Raw genomic sequence first — 16,525 nt, 5'->3', positions numbered from 1 at the left:
AAAGCAAATAAAGCAGGTGAAATTGAGCAATGCCATGTACAGCTCATTAAAACAAATGCAAACAGAGACAACACACAGTCATTTTTAAAAGAGTTTACCTGTAATTCTTTGATGTTATTTAATTTGGAGTCATGCTCAAATTCACCTAAAGAGCTCCTTAAAGAACAAAGTCAAGGACACAGTTTGATAGCTGCTAATCATGTGTCTGAATTCATCTGACAACGTCTGTCAAAACAACATGTGGTACCATCCTGTCCCACCCAATTATTTCTGAGAGTCATGGATGATTATTTAGTACTAAGTTGCAAAAGGTGATACATTTAGTGTAAATTATGATGAACCTTGAGTGTGACGATATTAAAGAATGCAATAATAAAGGAGTGAAGTTACAAAAATGTGTCAGAAGTGTCAAAAGCTGGGAGAGAAAACCCTGCAAATTAAACTCTAAGCCTTCACCCTCCAGATGAAGAAAATGCGAGGTAAAAACCAGTCAATCCCTTTAACCAATATGCCCGACTAAATGAAGGCTTATTAATATAACTTTTCCCTCTTACTCTTTACTCTGTCAAAGAGCGCCTGAAGAGCAATTTGCATTTCGATGACTCAAGAATGAACATAAATATAGACACGCAGTACAAAGCAGTTCAGAGCATATTGTCATATGTCTCATGATTAATGAGGAGCTTTCCCTTTGTCTGTAGTGCCAAATTCTATTGCAAATCTAATTAGACAAAGACACATTTCCTGCTGTGTCGGATATTGTAAAATGTAAACTCGCGAGCTGAGTCTACTTGCTTGCATTCGCTGATCGTGTCAGCCAAGTCAGCAGAATTTTAGCCAACTATCAAAGTTATGCATTGTTTTGCTAATGAAATAAGTTCACTGAGAAAGACAAATGATTCTCTTTACACTGCTTTCTGGGGTCTAATAAGTCAATTTGTGGTTTGCCTGCAGTGGTGAAGGAATTTCTGATTTGATTTCTCCGCTGCCTCTGATCATGAAATTTCATTTCCATTTTAGTGTGTACCCTTGGCCATACAGTACTTTCTGTCAATTTGGTCTGAACCCGAAAGCCAACTGCTGTCAATCCACTGACATTTATTTTTTTTTACTGTGGAAATCAGCGGCCAGCGGCGGGTGCATTCATTATTTGTTTTTATACAGTTTAAGCAACAGAAAGAAACCTTCTGAAACAGTATCCCTGTTTTTAATCTCACGTTTTCATGCTTACAGCTCACAGAGTGTTTACACTTAAATTATTCTTAAATAAAGCCGCAGCTCAAGATTGGACATTTTTAAATTCTCCTTTCATCTGTTTACTTCTCTTGTGATTGGCACATTTAATATGGCATATTAACACAGGATAATTGCTTTTTACGAGATAGAATAATTAGCACATGTTCTCTATTATGTCACGTATCATTCGTATTTTTGTAATAATTGACATTGACAGGCTTCAGTTCCTTCTGAGGGGACTCCGTCTGGTACAACTGAATTTGTGGTTGGGAAAGCGATCCCCCCTGTGCCCCTGAGTCATGAGCTCGTGAACTCTGAGGATTGATTTCAGACCAAGGCTTTACTGATCTCCTGGACTCTCCTGATTGGCCTTTAGCTCCACTAAATGCTCCCTGAGGGGGGGTGGGGCTGATGGGAAATGAAGCCATTTTAAGGCCTATCGGCTGTAAAACTCCCAGCCGAGAGAGAAGCCTGGGACCATTTTAGGTCACAATGAGCAAGCTTTCAATAGCAAACCACTATCGTAAAGAGAGAGGTGGAGAAGAGTTTGACTGAGGTGGGGCGAGAGAAAGAAGGAAGGAAGGCGATGAAATAAGTATAATAAATACAAAATAACAATATTCTAATATTCTAACTGCATTACACTGAATACCCTATTTTTTTAATATAAAATACAAACAAATAAACACTCAATTTTTCCAAGAAATAGCAGTTTGTCACATAATTCAACTTATACTTATTGAAAATTAAAATGTGTGGAAGGGAATGTATTTGGATGTGAACATTAATTGTGGGTGCGGTGTCATAGCACGGTGTGCAGCGTCGGTTATTTCAGGTATGATGTATGGAAGGCAACATCTGATCATTTACATGTTAAAAGAAACCTCACAGGCATCCAGTGAATCCTTAATCATGAAAACACACAGCAGGCACAATAAAATGCACGGATTGCAAAACTGCCTTCTTGTAGTGGATGGCTTTTTGACCTCACTGAGAGGGAGTGTGTGTGTGTGTGTGTGTGTGTGTGTGTGTGTCTTTATATATCCTCCTCACCTACAGACGACATCAGCACAACCTGGCAACTGAAACTACATCAGCATAAAACCTGGATCATCTCAACCCAGAGCAATCTATCATACGTTTAGCTAGAGCCAGAGTGGAGTGAAAGTAACACTTAATGTTTCCCTCACAACGCCAAGGTATATTAACGACCGCTAAAGGCACTTTTGGCAACCCTTTTTAGTTTGTTTTAAAGGGTCGAGAGAGAGAGAGAGAGAGAGAGAAAAAAAGAGGGAGAGAGAGAGAGATTACATTAGACAAAAACACCAATACAAACGTACAAATCTGTTCAAAACCGATGCATTCAAGTTCCAGTCATCCATCCATCCATTATCCGCTGTCCGGTCTCTTTGGCAGCAGGCCCAGCAGGCCGACCCAGGCTTTCCTCTCACCCGCAACACTTTCCAGCTCATTCTGGGGGATCCCGAGGCGTTCCCAGGCCAGCTGGAAGATATAATCCCTCCAGCGTGTCCTGGATCTTCCCCGGGGCCTCCTACCAGTTGGACGTGCCTGGAAAACCTCTAGTGGGAGGCATCCAGGAGGCATCCTGATTAGATGCATGAACCACCTCAGCTGACTCCTTTCGACACGAAGGAGGAGTTACCTTATCCCTTAGACTGAGCGCTACGGAGGAAACTCATTTTAGCCGCTTGAATTCAAGTTAACTGTGAGAATTTAGTCTGAGCTCTGCTTTCAATCTTGGAGATCCAGCTCTTTAAATAAGTTACTAGCAAGCATGTAAGGAGCCTCGCTTTAGGTAAGCTATAAGAAAACTTTAGGATGTCGAGATTAGCATTTTAGCATTAGATGTTTTTCTAAAATGTTGGCAATGATTCTCATGTGATAACAATATGTATCCTACAAATGTAATACACCATTGCTGAATATGTGCAGAAGAACATTGCCTATTACTGCACGTATACGCACGCACACACACACACACACACACACACACACACACACACACACACACACACACACACACTCTTCCACATCATTCTAAGCATCCTTTTCAATCAAACTCTATATCTCCCTCCCTGGTGCACACACATGCACAAATACAGACACAACATTGTTAATATTTGATATCTTCCCTTCTCCATTGCTTTGATCTAGTACTTACAGCACATACAAACCAGCAGGGGTCAAATAATTAGAGCGGTGTTGTGTAAGACCTCTAATTTATCTTTATATATAGAGCTTGGCTGTGCGTAAGCGCGAGAAACTAAAACACTCACAAAAAAAGAAGCCAAAGAGCGGGAAGACGATGTTTGTCATGGAAACTAAGTGTGAAAACCTACTTCTCCTGCTGAAGCCCCATTGGATGATTCGTTGCACTATGACTTCAAGATTAAGACTGTGTCTATTTCTTATGTGGAGTAAATGGACTGTTTATGTACAGCACTTTTCTCGTCTTCTGACCACTCAAAGCACTTTCACAGTACATGTCATCATCCACCTATTCACACCCTGATGACAGAGGGACCATGCGAGCTGCCACCCGCCCATCAGGACGAGCTAACCATCCTCCATCCTTTGATCCCAGGACGGCCCTGCTCTACCACTGAGCCACAGTCTCCAGTTATGCAGCAGTGCAAATGTCACTGCAACCACCAGACTTCTGAAACAAGGATTCATCGCATTTGCTGGCACAACATGCACAATAGTCGTGTGAACAATTGTAATGTTTCTGCTCCTACACAACAGGGACACACCTATTCAATCGATCCAATGTATGTCTGTGTGAGATATCTGGATCTGTGCTGACCACTGACACATTTCTGTGTGAACAAAAGTTCAGCAACGGAGAGTCATTTTCTAATATCTTCTGCAGTGTTGTTTCTACAGAAATACACTGTGCAAGTTTTGGTTCTTGTTCCACTTTATTACAATGAACGCCTCTTTCTTCACCGCAGTTAAAAAGGCAGACACGTGAGGAGAAAGTTGATGTGTGTGTGTGTGTGTGTCTGTGTGCGCATGTGTTTGTTTGTGTGTGTGGGAGTAAGAGAGAGAGAGAGAGAGAGAGAGAGAGTGAGGGAGTAAATAGAGACAGGAAAAGAAAAGCTTGAGTTCTCTGTCATCAATATAAATCTGCTCCAGCTCATTCTGAGGTTTGAGTTGGACACGATTGATTGATCCATTCTCCATCTACCCTTGATGTCTACCCTGGCAGCAAATGTGTCTTCATCCCCTGAAATTAATCTAATAAGCCTTAATAAAAGCATCCATTATGGAGGCAGTGACATCGACAGGCAAAGGCAGAATGTTTACTGATGAATAATCAAACACGGGAAATACTGATTGGTCTGCTGATCGAAAACAGCCTCCAGTGCTGCCACATCACATGTATATTCTGACAGTGAGCTACTCCTTATCAGTCCTCTGTCAATCAAAGCGGGCGCTCAGCCTGTAAACAAATGCTTTTTATCTTAATCATCCACAGGCAGTCAATGGTTTGCAAAAGTATTACAGGAGGCAGAAATATCTCCACTCCATTCTCAGCATCCATACAGAGTGCAATATATTACTATTTAGTTGAACAGCAATGGTGACTCACTTTCTACCACCAACTGTTCAACACAAACCGTTATTAAAAACACAAACTGTCAAGAATAATAACCAATGCTGCTTTGTAAGAAATAAATTGCCATGGCTGAGGGGATTTATTTTTTCACTTCACTTCCTCACCGTTATGGATATGCCCCAAAACAACTTCAGGCATTGTGAACATTGGGGAACGGTAATCCTGCTGTATTCCATCTCTTTTTTGCCTGTGGTGAGTTATAACGCTCAGGCAAGTAAAGCAGCATACCTTCAGAAATTCAGTAAGAACACGGAGAGTCTGGAGACACCACCTCTGCGTAAAATGTTGAATATGCTGCAGACACAAATTTAATATATTTAAACAAACTAACTAAATAGGAGGAAAACTTCTGAGTAATTTAGAGGCCTGCAAGCAGCTGTGTTTTGGGACCATCTTCAGGTTATTTGACGTTTCATTTTCCATACTTTTCACTGCCAGAAAAGATTTGTTTTCTCCCCGTGGCTCAGGCTCTAACAACTGAACTGCTAAACCCGCTCTGCAACCACCAGAAATAAAAGGGGCCGCGTGTGGACAGTAGTGCAGTGAGGGGGACAACATGCTCCGTAGATCATTTGTTAGGATTGCCATAAAGCACGTCTGGGGCAGCATGAGCCGAGAGATTAGAGAAGTGGACTTGTGACTTAAAGCCACATCTTTAAATTTCTAGGTCGACAGGGAAAATGTGGGAGGAGAGACCAAACAACAGACACCCTCACCTCCCTAAAACATCATCCAATAGGACGAGATGAGGGAACGTTATCCCCGGCTCCTGCAGGGGAGCTGCTTCAGGCCCAAACGTGTGAAGACTCAGTGGAGTGGCATATCCCAGCAAACTTTCCTGGTTGAATTAAATAATTCAAGAAAGTAAAAATTAACAGCTATTATCTTATGATTCTCTATTAGCCTACTTGTTAAACTTATACTATATATTTTTCTGTACATTTTAAGGCAGTGATAAAGCAGTTAAAGCATCTTAACAAGCTAACAATAAATGTTTACTGATTTAGAGAAACAACATTTTGCAAATATTAATGACAATAAGACATTTATATTACAAGGCAGTGAATGATTTCCAATCTGGTGGTATCTTCTCTGAGAGGGTTGTTCTGCTCTCTGCTGGTCTGTTACCTCACCTGTTCAGCAGACACCTGAATATTACATGTTTCAGTTATGTACCTTGATAATATGAATCTTACATTTCTGTGGATGCTTTTCATATTCATGTCTAGTAAAGTTCAGGTTTGGTTAGCAAGGTCAGCAACCAACGTGCAGCTGCAGAGGGTTTTGTCAATGAAATGTCAGTCACACGCCTGCACTGCTCAACACTCACACCTGTTTATCAGTAAATTGACATGAGGGCAACAGGTTGGCACGTTGCACGTCTCTTTCTGTGAGAGAGGATGAGAACAAGGGATCCTCCTCCTGACAGGATAGAGCGAATCAGATGTTAGGACGATGCGAGACGATCCTGTGACGATAAACTATGTATGAAAAGGCCCATCTTCTGTTTGTGGGGCAGTTGTTCTTTTGCCTACCTGAAAGTTGGTTGTTCAACTCATTGCTTTTGCAACTGCAACGCTCGTTACTTTACCTGTGATTGAGAAAATAAATTACGAGAACGAGAGAAGTTGTCGAACTGAACTCTTCTGGAGGCGACACCGGGCTTCAAGTAATTGTTCTCGGTAACAAACTGCGTGTGAGAACTGGTTAGAAAGTGAGCACAGCACTTCAAACAGAGAGCCAAAAGTAATAAATAAATGGAAAAATGAAATAGGTAAAAGTACGAACTGAACAGTTTAAGTGATTAACTTAGATGGATGTCCTACTGAAATAGGTAAAAGTAATGTATAATGGGGTGAAATAGTTCTCCTAAAGTAATGAATAAACAGAAACAAAGTAAAATAATAATAGTTGGAGGTTGCTCACCAAACCAACCTAAATATTAACAGTTCCATTGTATGAAAATAACAAAACCTACTTTTGTATTACAAAAGCTGGTATCCACATGAAATGTACACTGGGAATAAAATAAAGGTTATCAGATGAGAGAACAGTGCCTCAGACCAAGAAGGTCAGGAGCCACTGCCATGAAGACGGCTGCAAAAAGGCCATTCGGAGAGATGAAAAGATGTTCTGTGAATATTTCACTTATTCACTAATCTGACAAAATAGTGAATGTAATATTGTCAGGTAAACTATCAATTTCACCAAAAGAAAAGAGTACATAAGTGTATTTGTTGGATTGGACAAACACTTAAGCGCAGTGTTCTTCCTTTATGTATTTGAACCTGAATGCAGGTGAAAGCTGCGTGAAGCCGTTATTATTTCACAAGCTAAATATGTTTTAATCATGAAGGAGAGACGGCGGTGAGGTTGAGAGGTGCTTTGCTCTCTTTACAATCAAGACATTGATTGAGCTCAACAGGGTGATATTCAGTTGCTTATGTGCTTGTAATTTAGACACCGCACACCTGTCCATCAGGTGTGTATTTCTACTGCTTCCAAGAGGCGTCTTCATTGGCTGAATGCCAGCTGACCAGTGAAAAGTTGAAACACTCTCCTTACCGCACGCTGAGTTGTGAGCGCAGGAGATGTCGGCACATCGTGGAGCTTTCACAAACTAGTGCGTGATCATCGGCTCTCAAAGGTGCTTGGTAAGTAAGTGGAGGAGCTCTGAGGTCCTGGAGCTGGTCAGCAGCTATGATGACAGACTCACAACACCAGCAGCGGGACCAGGAAGAGCCGGCTAGTTAGCAAAGGCAACCTCTTCCTTCTCCAGTGGCTCAAAGCTCATTTTCCCTCCTTTCCTCCAGCTCCCTATAGACAAACTGGGATTATGAACTGTTCCCACTGGCTGGCGATGTCGCTCTCTGGCAGTGATTGCATGTTTGCACAAGTGTGTGAGTTTTCTCTGAACAACACACACTGGAAACACATCACTTGAATGTTGGACACTTTATTGTGTCCATGGAGTCATCAATCATTAAATCAGAGATCAATCATTGAATCAGACATCCATATGCGTGCGCGCACATACACACACACACACACACACACACACACACACTCACACACTCACACACTCCATACCAAATTGTGTTTGTTTGGCTTGATAGCCCTCAGGTGAGCTTCTCCCTTTGTTTTCCTTTCACTCTCTTGATATGAAAATGATGGACAAGTGAAAATGATTTTATTTAAAGTCAATAAAAGACTCTGTCAGCTCATCTCTCAAGATTGAACTCTAAGCATATGGTAGGCTGCGTCCCATATTAATCTAATCCTGTGAGAGAGCAATAAAAATGGATTGTTCTATACCTATTAAATATGTCACAGCTCAGTGTGAGAAGTTATTGAATGAACAATGATAGGCACACTGGTAATTAGTATAGCAAAGACTATATAGCCTCGAAAAAGTAATTGGAAAAAGTTCCTGTTGTGTTTTCATAACCGGGGTGAAATATTCAGAAGCACAATAACAGCAGGAAGTATGGCTCTTATGTGAGCTTAATAAAATACACACTAAATCATTTAATTTAACTATTTGTGATCCGAATCTCAAACTGTGTCATATAAAGTGGATGAAAGTGGATTATTTTTTCACTCGATAATTAATTAAAGACGGCGTCTTAAAGGTCCCCTCGTGTGATTCATCTGGCTCATATTATACGGTGAGTCAGAATATGACTTGAGGACTCATCACAGTGGAGTGATGTGTGCTGGACGATGCATTCAATGACATTCAGCCTTTCTGTTCAGCAGCCAGCCAGTCAAAGAGACAAAGAAACCCCCTTGTGGAGGAAAAAAACAGAAGCCTGAAAGGGACAAAACAAACTTTTAACAGGCATAATAAAGATAAAGTCAAGAGAATAACGTCTGTCAAAAAGAAAATCTGCTGTAGCGGGCTGTCAGTCAAAACAATCTCTAGGGGACGTGCAACAGAGAATATACTCTGCCTCCGTCTTGTCACTCAGTCACTCATACAAATACAACTCTTCAGAGGGGAAAACAAACCAGACAAAAAGCCAGAATAAGCTGTTGATTCTGGGTTACGTGGGAGACAAAACATAACGGTGAAACAGGTAAGAAGAATGGTCAAAGCCCCACTTGTAACACACACCGAGCTTTTACAATGAAAAGAAAACAAAGAAGTTAAAAGATGAACATATTTTTCTTTGAGGACGAGTCTCACTTATGTTTCAGTGCCTTTGTTTTTGAACGTCTTCAAACCATCCTCAAGAAACAAGAACTGAAAGGAGGGTATTCCCAAACTTTTAGAGACTCCAGTGCTTAGTCTGCCTCGACTCAAACACAAAAAGGATATAATGAGTTGTGGGAATACTGTATATGTGAGATACACACAGACAAACATTACTCAGTCAGATTAATGGATTCATGTGTAACGTTACAAATAAGGAGAAAGGGCAGTATTACAAATGTCTCTGCAGCCTAATGAGGAAGTATGTAATGGAAGAAAGAGAGGATTGGGATGCTGCTTTTACACATTTTAAAATAGGTTTGAACTTGGATGCGCCACACATTGACCTAGATTAATCAAAATGCTCCACATTGACCAGTAAAGGTCGCCTCCTCTTCAAGAGGGTGTCTGGGGAGAGATCGCTGAGATTCGCTGAGATTCGGGCATCTGGTCAGATATATTTATCCGAACCCTCTCTCTTTGTTCCCCCTCGTCCATCTCTCTTTCTCTCTCACACTCTCAGGCTTCCTTTTGAAGACGTCTCTTCAAACACATATGCCATTTGATTCAGAAAAGGCCAGTGCTTTTAAAGTCAGGCAATTATGGCTCCCTTAGTCTTGTGTGTGAAAATAAACACCAGCAAGTCTCTAAGGGGAGAAAATAAACTGGCATGTGAGTGCATGATGGGTGTGTTACATGCATGTTCGGCATGCAGGGCTTCATCTTTGAACTTGGAGCTAACCATAATCTTTGAACACAAACCTCTACCACCACACTCAGAGTAGAGTTTAACATTAGTGCTCTTCCCTCCATCCATCTCTCCATCAGTGAGACTACTCCATCACGACATACCAACTCCCAGTTGTCATTAAGATGGATGACTGTTAATGGTTCATTCCAGAATAAATGGCGATACAAGGACTGAGCATCATTTGTTCTCTCCCTCTTCTCTCTCTCCTCCAAATTACCTTTAATAAAACAACACATCCTTACCAGCAAATGCTAATAACTTAGCTGAGCAAGCAAACTTCATTTGTAGAGCACTTTTCAAGACAAAATGGAAGAAATTGCACAAAGGTGAAATGGAAGATAAGGAAAATAATGAGGAGAGAGGTCAGAATTTGCTACAGGGCAACGCCCGAGCAGTTTAGTGCATTGCTCAAGGGCACCGCTGCAGTGCCCAGGAGGTACACTGGCTATTCTCTAGCTTCCAGTACAAACTTAACACCTGGTACGCCCTGGGCTTGAACTCATTGTGTGATTTAGGTTTAGTTTTTGTTAAAAGCTTTGCTGCAGAGCTCTGGACCAGTTGGAGTCGAGATTGATAAGATCAGCTCAGACAAACTGAGGAAAGGCCTTTATTGGCACATCTTGTAGAAATAAATTCTCATAACCTTCAAGACATCGGTCAGTCCTATAATTATGCCAAAGTTAAATCGGTCACAAAACTTTAAGGATGTAAAATGAACTCTGAGTTCAAAGAGAGGTGTGGTCCGAGCAAAGGGGACGACAGCAAAGGGGTAGGAGGTGGGGACGAGGCCGTTGGCCTACGATACTTCCTTTGCCCAATTTACAATGAAGGCAGAGTTTGAAGATAGCTGGTGTGATCACATTGCAAAATAATATCTAGAAGACCATGCATTTGGAATTTATAAAGCAAATACTGAATACATAGGTTGTCTGCCGTAAGAAGGTAGATGGGCAGGATTGAACCTGACATGTAATTCTCTAACGAGCACATATTGTAATTGGGCAGAGGAGGACCGATGACTCAGCAGGAGTTTCAAATCCTACAATGAAATGTGCTCAAACACAAAAGGATCCAACATTTAAAGGCATCATCAGTAATAACAGAGCAACGTTATGGCTTGAAAAACACATATGATATCTAATCATGTCACAAATGAGTTGCATGATCAATTAAGGCTTTCATTAAATGGGGAAATGAGCATGTTAGTTTGATGTTGAGGTTTTATTTCCATATGAAAGCCTTTCAGGGAGGTGTGCCTTGCAAAGGAAAGCGAGTCTGTTTCATCAGAACCACTCAACAGTTTAATCAAACATGAGACCAAGCGAATAATAGAGTCATTATTGTACCCAGTGCGGTTGAATTCACTGAGTAAGCAGACATAAAAAATGTAAAATCAATTGTCAAGATAAAAATGATCATTTCTGTGAAAAGAGACGAAGACCTTGCTTTGTCTTGTAATTGTGCGCGGCCAACTGTGACTGTAGGATCAATCCATGCCCCAAATTAAAGCGGCCTGTCTTCATATGAAATATGACAACAAAGGATTGATACTTGTAAAACAAATAACACAGACAATAGAATGCAGGCCAACTAAATATATGGGAAAAGCATGTCTTTTCATTAAATGCTAAAATGTTTATTATCCTATTTCTGGCCATAGTAGTGGAAGAAGTACTGGAGCACATACTGATATATATATATATATATATATATATATATATATATATATATATATATATATATATATATATATATATATATATATATTAGGGCTGGGCAAGTTAACGCGTTAATATCGCGTTACCTTTTCAATCGATTAACGGCGTTAATTATTTGATCATGCTTTAACTGCATGTTTTTTTTTTGTTTTGTTTTGCATTGAGAGGAGCTTATCGCTTTAAATCTCTCCCAGACGGCGTAGTTCATACCTGGCGTCTCACGGCTCTCCCAGTCCTGCCCGCATGAGGTCAACCAAATATGAAAAATAAATAAATAAGATAAATGCCATGAACGCATTACAGCGACACTGCTTTCACTTTAAAGGCGATTCATGTTGATGCGCTGCCGCAGACTCACTTCGTTACGCAGCAGACAGGCGGCGTGACGAAGTGATTCTGACGTAAAGCTCGTATTGTTCTGTAGTTGATGAGTTGGTTGGCTTGTATTGACTTAGATCCGTCCTTTGCTGCACTCCACCTTTGTGTTTCCATCATTCTGGTTCAAGTTGATCTGTCTCATCTGTCTGTAAAACGTTGATCCAGCCCTCTGCAGCCTGCAGTCAAAGGTTATGCTGGACGAGTCTCCAGCCTCCTGGGGTGTGGACTTGATCTTCTTTTAACATTAAACAAAACAGCTGACTTTTAGGCACCTAAGACTTTAGCCCTGCAGGATTTATACTTGCTTTGACATTCCTTTATTCTTTATGTCTAAAGACAAAAGAAAGAAGAAATGTCACACGTAAAATCAACTCTTGAACTCAAGTTCCTTTTTCACCAAGCATGAAGCTGACACACCTGCCTGAGAAATATTTAAGCAGCCAATCATGCCATGACCGTTGGCAACCCTAAAATTAAAGAAGATGTGCATGTCAGCTACGTTGAATTAAAGTTGTCACTTTGACCTCAGTCTCTGGTTAGTTTTAAATGCGAAGTGACAGAATATAGTAGATGCAATTTGTGGTGCATTGGGTGCATCACGGACAAACGCAAAGTCTTTTAACACAGACATGTAGAATTTCAGACGAAATATGATAGAAATGTATCAACAGTTTAAAATAGAACAATGCACAAACAAACAATAAGAACACTAATTATAGTTGCTTAGAGAAAACTAATACAAACAGTCCACAGAATGCTTGCAACCCTCTCTAATACTTGAATCTATCTACTGCAATGCATACCAACAATATTTTTTTTATGAGTGAATGTCACCACACTCATTGTCACTCCCTCCTTTGCACACATGCTTTAGGGCATCATTCCTGCAATGTCTGCTGAGTTATGTAGAGCAGTGGTTCTCCAGGGGGTACGTGAGATTTTTTACAATATATTTAAAATGAGCATCCATCAAAAAATACTTAAAATAATTGTGATAGCACAGCACTGTGTATTTCATATTTTTTCCCACAAAAATGCTTTACACTGGTCAGGGGATAAAATATTTCACATGGGGTACATCCCAGAAATGAGGTTGAGAAACACTGATGTATACCAATAGATTATGAGCGTAAAAACAAAGTCCTAGAACATGACAACACACAGCTAATATCCACCAGCAAGAAATAAACATCACAATGCTACAATGCTTAGTTACCACAGTGAAAAAAAAGGCAAGAAACTTTTCCTTCAAGTTTCTTTTACAAGAGTCTAACTGTGAAGAGGAAGACCCTTCGTCTCTTAATCCTCCTGCAAAAAAAAACTAAGAGAACAGACCGAGCCGACATTAAGGCAGGCCAAAAAATAAAAGTTGAGACTTGTTCAATTAAACTTTGTATAGACCCAGCAGTTTTCTTTTTTGTGCAGCAGTTCACTCTTGTGTGTCTTGTAACTCTAACCCTTTGTCAGCAGGGTGGCTCAGAGAGTGGAAACCCTGTCCTACAGATACACAGACGGAGGAACAAGGTTCACGACACACAGTCAATAAGTAGCAATTCTGCTTCAGTGTCCAAGAGAAATACTGGGAATCTAGTACACCACGGAAGAAGATAAGTAAACTAAATATTTTACCATTGAGCTCATGGTGTATAACACAGCTGTATTTCTGACTGGCTAAAACATTTTTAGTGGAATCCAGTATGGGGCATTACACTTTAACTGTGAGCACAAAACATGAACACCCCAAAAAAATCTATTTCATTAGAGTTGACGTATCTACAAATTCACACTCTGAATAGTCAAAGTCAGGAAAATTCCTTGTGAAAAGCCTCAATCAATTTGGAGGAATATTGCTTCATCAAAGGTGAGAGCAAAATAAATCACCTTTTATCAGTTGTCAGTGGAGAAAGGCAAGCTACCAAGAGACGTGAAATCAGCTGGAGTATTCCCCATCTTTTAATGTCAAACTTGAAGGTAACAATACTGATTGATGTAGAAAGCAAGACCTTGGGAGAAGTAACTTTGACTTTGGTGATCATCATCATGGTGCAACTTTACAAGGAAACATGGCAACACTACAGACTGAATGTCTACGCCATCCATTCACCAGATGTTGTGTCTATCTCCGGGTTACCCATTTCCATGGAGTTTGCGAGGAAAGACACAAACAGAGAAGATAGATTGGATCCTGACAAAGATATTGATTCACGACAACATTAGCGTCCACTGCTTCCCGATCGAAAAGCTGGCATATCAAGAGCTCCCACATATGTGTTAATACAAGATGGGCGGGGTCATAGAACTGCATCCTTTCCCGGTCACAAAAAGCAAGTGAAAGACAGATCTATGCATTTTACAGATGCCTCCATCAGCTAGGCACTGTGCACTGCACAGTGTTGCCGTGTAACAGATCGCTCCTACCTAATGGCTCCTCCAAGATCCATTTACCAATAAAAGAAATTGTTACTCCTTCACAAGTCCAATTAACACATTATCTGGTCCCCTTCTGCAACCAATGAGATTTCCCAAAGCAAGCCTTGGTGCAATGTTTCTTTCTGGGAAGCAAAAGAGATTACAGCGAGACCGGAGACCGATAATAGAGAGAAACTACTGTGAAGGAAACAAAAACTCTCTTTCCAGAAGGGTTCAGTCAAAACATACACATGTAGAGCTATTTCAGTCAGTGAAAACCTTTTTTAAAGCTATAAATTCAACAATAAATTGAGTGACCATTCAAAGGAAGAAAAACTCTGGTTTGGTCAAGCAGCCAGACGGAGAAACTCAAAATGGGTCACGGTAAAGGGATGATTCCCTGGGAAATTGCCCTGTGCCCCAAGGGCCTAATATACTATAATATAATGACACGGAGGCCAAAAATGTAAGCCCACATGTGAGCAAAAGTAAAGGTCTTTTACTATTATGAGGTATTTTCATAACTTGAACTCTAACAGCTAAAGTGAAACAAGCGCAGCTCTCTATGATGAGATGTGAGCGAGGCAGTTGCATGTTGAGGCTGCCTTCAAAAGTACAAACCCCTGCAGCAATTAACCCTGAAAAAAAGCTGTGAATAATAATGAGCCTTTGCGAAACTTGATTATTTAATCTATCTAAGTTTAGTAAGTAGCAGCAGCTGTGACTATATTTATTTGTGTAAAAGAAAAAAAACGACTGGGAGCTTCCTTGACCCATGCTTCACCCTTCCAACAAGTTTCACGAAAATCGTCCCGGTAGCCTGCTGACAAACGGACAAACAAACCAACGAACTGATGAACCCAATACAATGATCTGCCTCTCGGAGAGGATAATGGTTTGAAGTCCAAATTCAAATAAATTGCATTAAATTGTTGTCAGCCGCAGCAGTCGGTTCTCAATACCTGGTACAGATTTGTACGGTGTTGACTGCCGGGCAGCAGAAGGCGTTATCTGACGTCTCGTCATCCATAGCTCACTCCTGTTGCTGTTACGGTTCGGACGCATTCATCACACAAGGCGAGTCACAAACACACTTAGCTAACGAAGAAATCTGCTTACTTTTGATGTAGTATTAAATGAAGGGACTTTTTCACATACTCATTTCTACAACGTATTCGGACTGAATGCTTATTCATTCTGTGGATTTTTGAGCTTCATTGTGCAGAATGATGAATGTGCAGCTTGTTTTCACACTGATCTGCTGAAGTTTCTCTGTGCTCACTTTCATTTTCTGCAAGTTACACGAGACTGATGTGGAAACTTCAACCTCTAATGCACAAATGCTGAGAATGGACTTTTCAGTAAAGTAGGAGACATCTTGTGTCCAAAACGTTTGCATATTTATTAATTCAATCTGGATCATTGGGTGATAGAGAACAATGTGAATACATCATAGCTGACATAACACGTTCAAGCTGACAATTTTCAAATTTGAAAATGTATCTGGAGAGGATCTTTTATTGTCTTAGTACAGTCAGACTTTAAATAATTGCTTTTCTGCGAGGAAACATGAACATGTCCAGCTGGTCCTCAGGTTGCGGGCTGAATATATATTATTTTGCAAAGCAAAAAAAGGAAAATGTGATTTAAATTGGACTTTTTATGTTTTTTTTTCCCCCTTGGTAGCTTATTTTCCTGGTAACAAGAACTTCAGCACCTTCAAAACAGACATACAGGTATAAGAAAAACACCCTTTAATTCCCAGAGGTGCTGCCATTCAATCCAGAACCCTCATTGCAGCCATGTGCAGTTTGTGAGTCATTACTTCTGGCTTATTGCAGATATTAAGTAGTTGCATTTCTATTATATAAAAGCAGAGGTTTGCTAATTGGAAGTGTTCAGTTTTAAACACAAAGATGATTTTAAAGCAGCTGCCAAAAGGTGTCCATTTCTCTTGCGTGGTACATGGACAAACCAAGGTTGGACAGAAAGAGTAAGTGGCACTTTATGATCCCCGAAGGCGCAAGCAGCACACATGGTCAGACACAAGTGTTCATCAGCAGAGACAGGCTTGTCATGGACTGTCACGTGTCATCAAACATGATGGAGAAACTCGACCGTCTGACCTGAACACAGAAGCTTCTACTAGATTGAAAAAAAAAACCCACCATACAACACGGGCTTAACCTGCAGTC

General features: G+C 40.5%; 1 protein-coding gene across 5 annotated transcripts in view; it reads right to left on the bottom strand.

The window, feature by feature from the left end:
* LOC137788578 (ecto-NOX disulfide-thiol exchanger 2-like) overlaps positions 1-16,525 on the bottom strand; it is a 152,493-nt gene that overhangs the window by 74,703 nt on the left and 61,265 nt on the right. Inside the window, exon 1 of one of the 5 annotated variants that reach the window (XM_068581483.1) lies at positions 5,596-5,718. The exons of the other annotated variants lie outside the window; for them this stretch is intronic. The gene's annotated coding sequence lies outside the window, so the exon portion shown is untranslated. Of the gene's footprint in view, positions 1-5,595; positions 5,719-16,525 lie in introns of those variants that run through there. 5 annotated transcript variants of the gene reach the window in all.

The sequence above is a fragment of the Clinocottus analis genome, unplaced genomic scaffold, assembly GCF_023055335.1.
Source record: "Clinocottus analis isolate CAN_PGR_092001 unplaced genomic scaffold, fCliAna1.0.p SCAF_10, whole genome shotgun sequence".
Classification (NCBI taxonomy): Eukaryota; Metazoa; Chordata; class Actinopteri; order Perciformes; family Cottidae; genus Clinocottus; species Clinocottus analis.
This window is presented reverse-complemented; position numbering and strand designations above follow the sequence as displayed.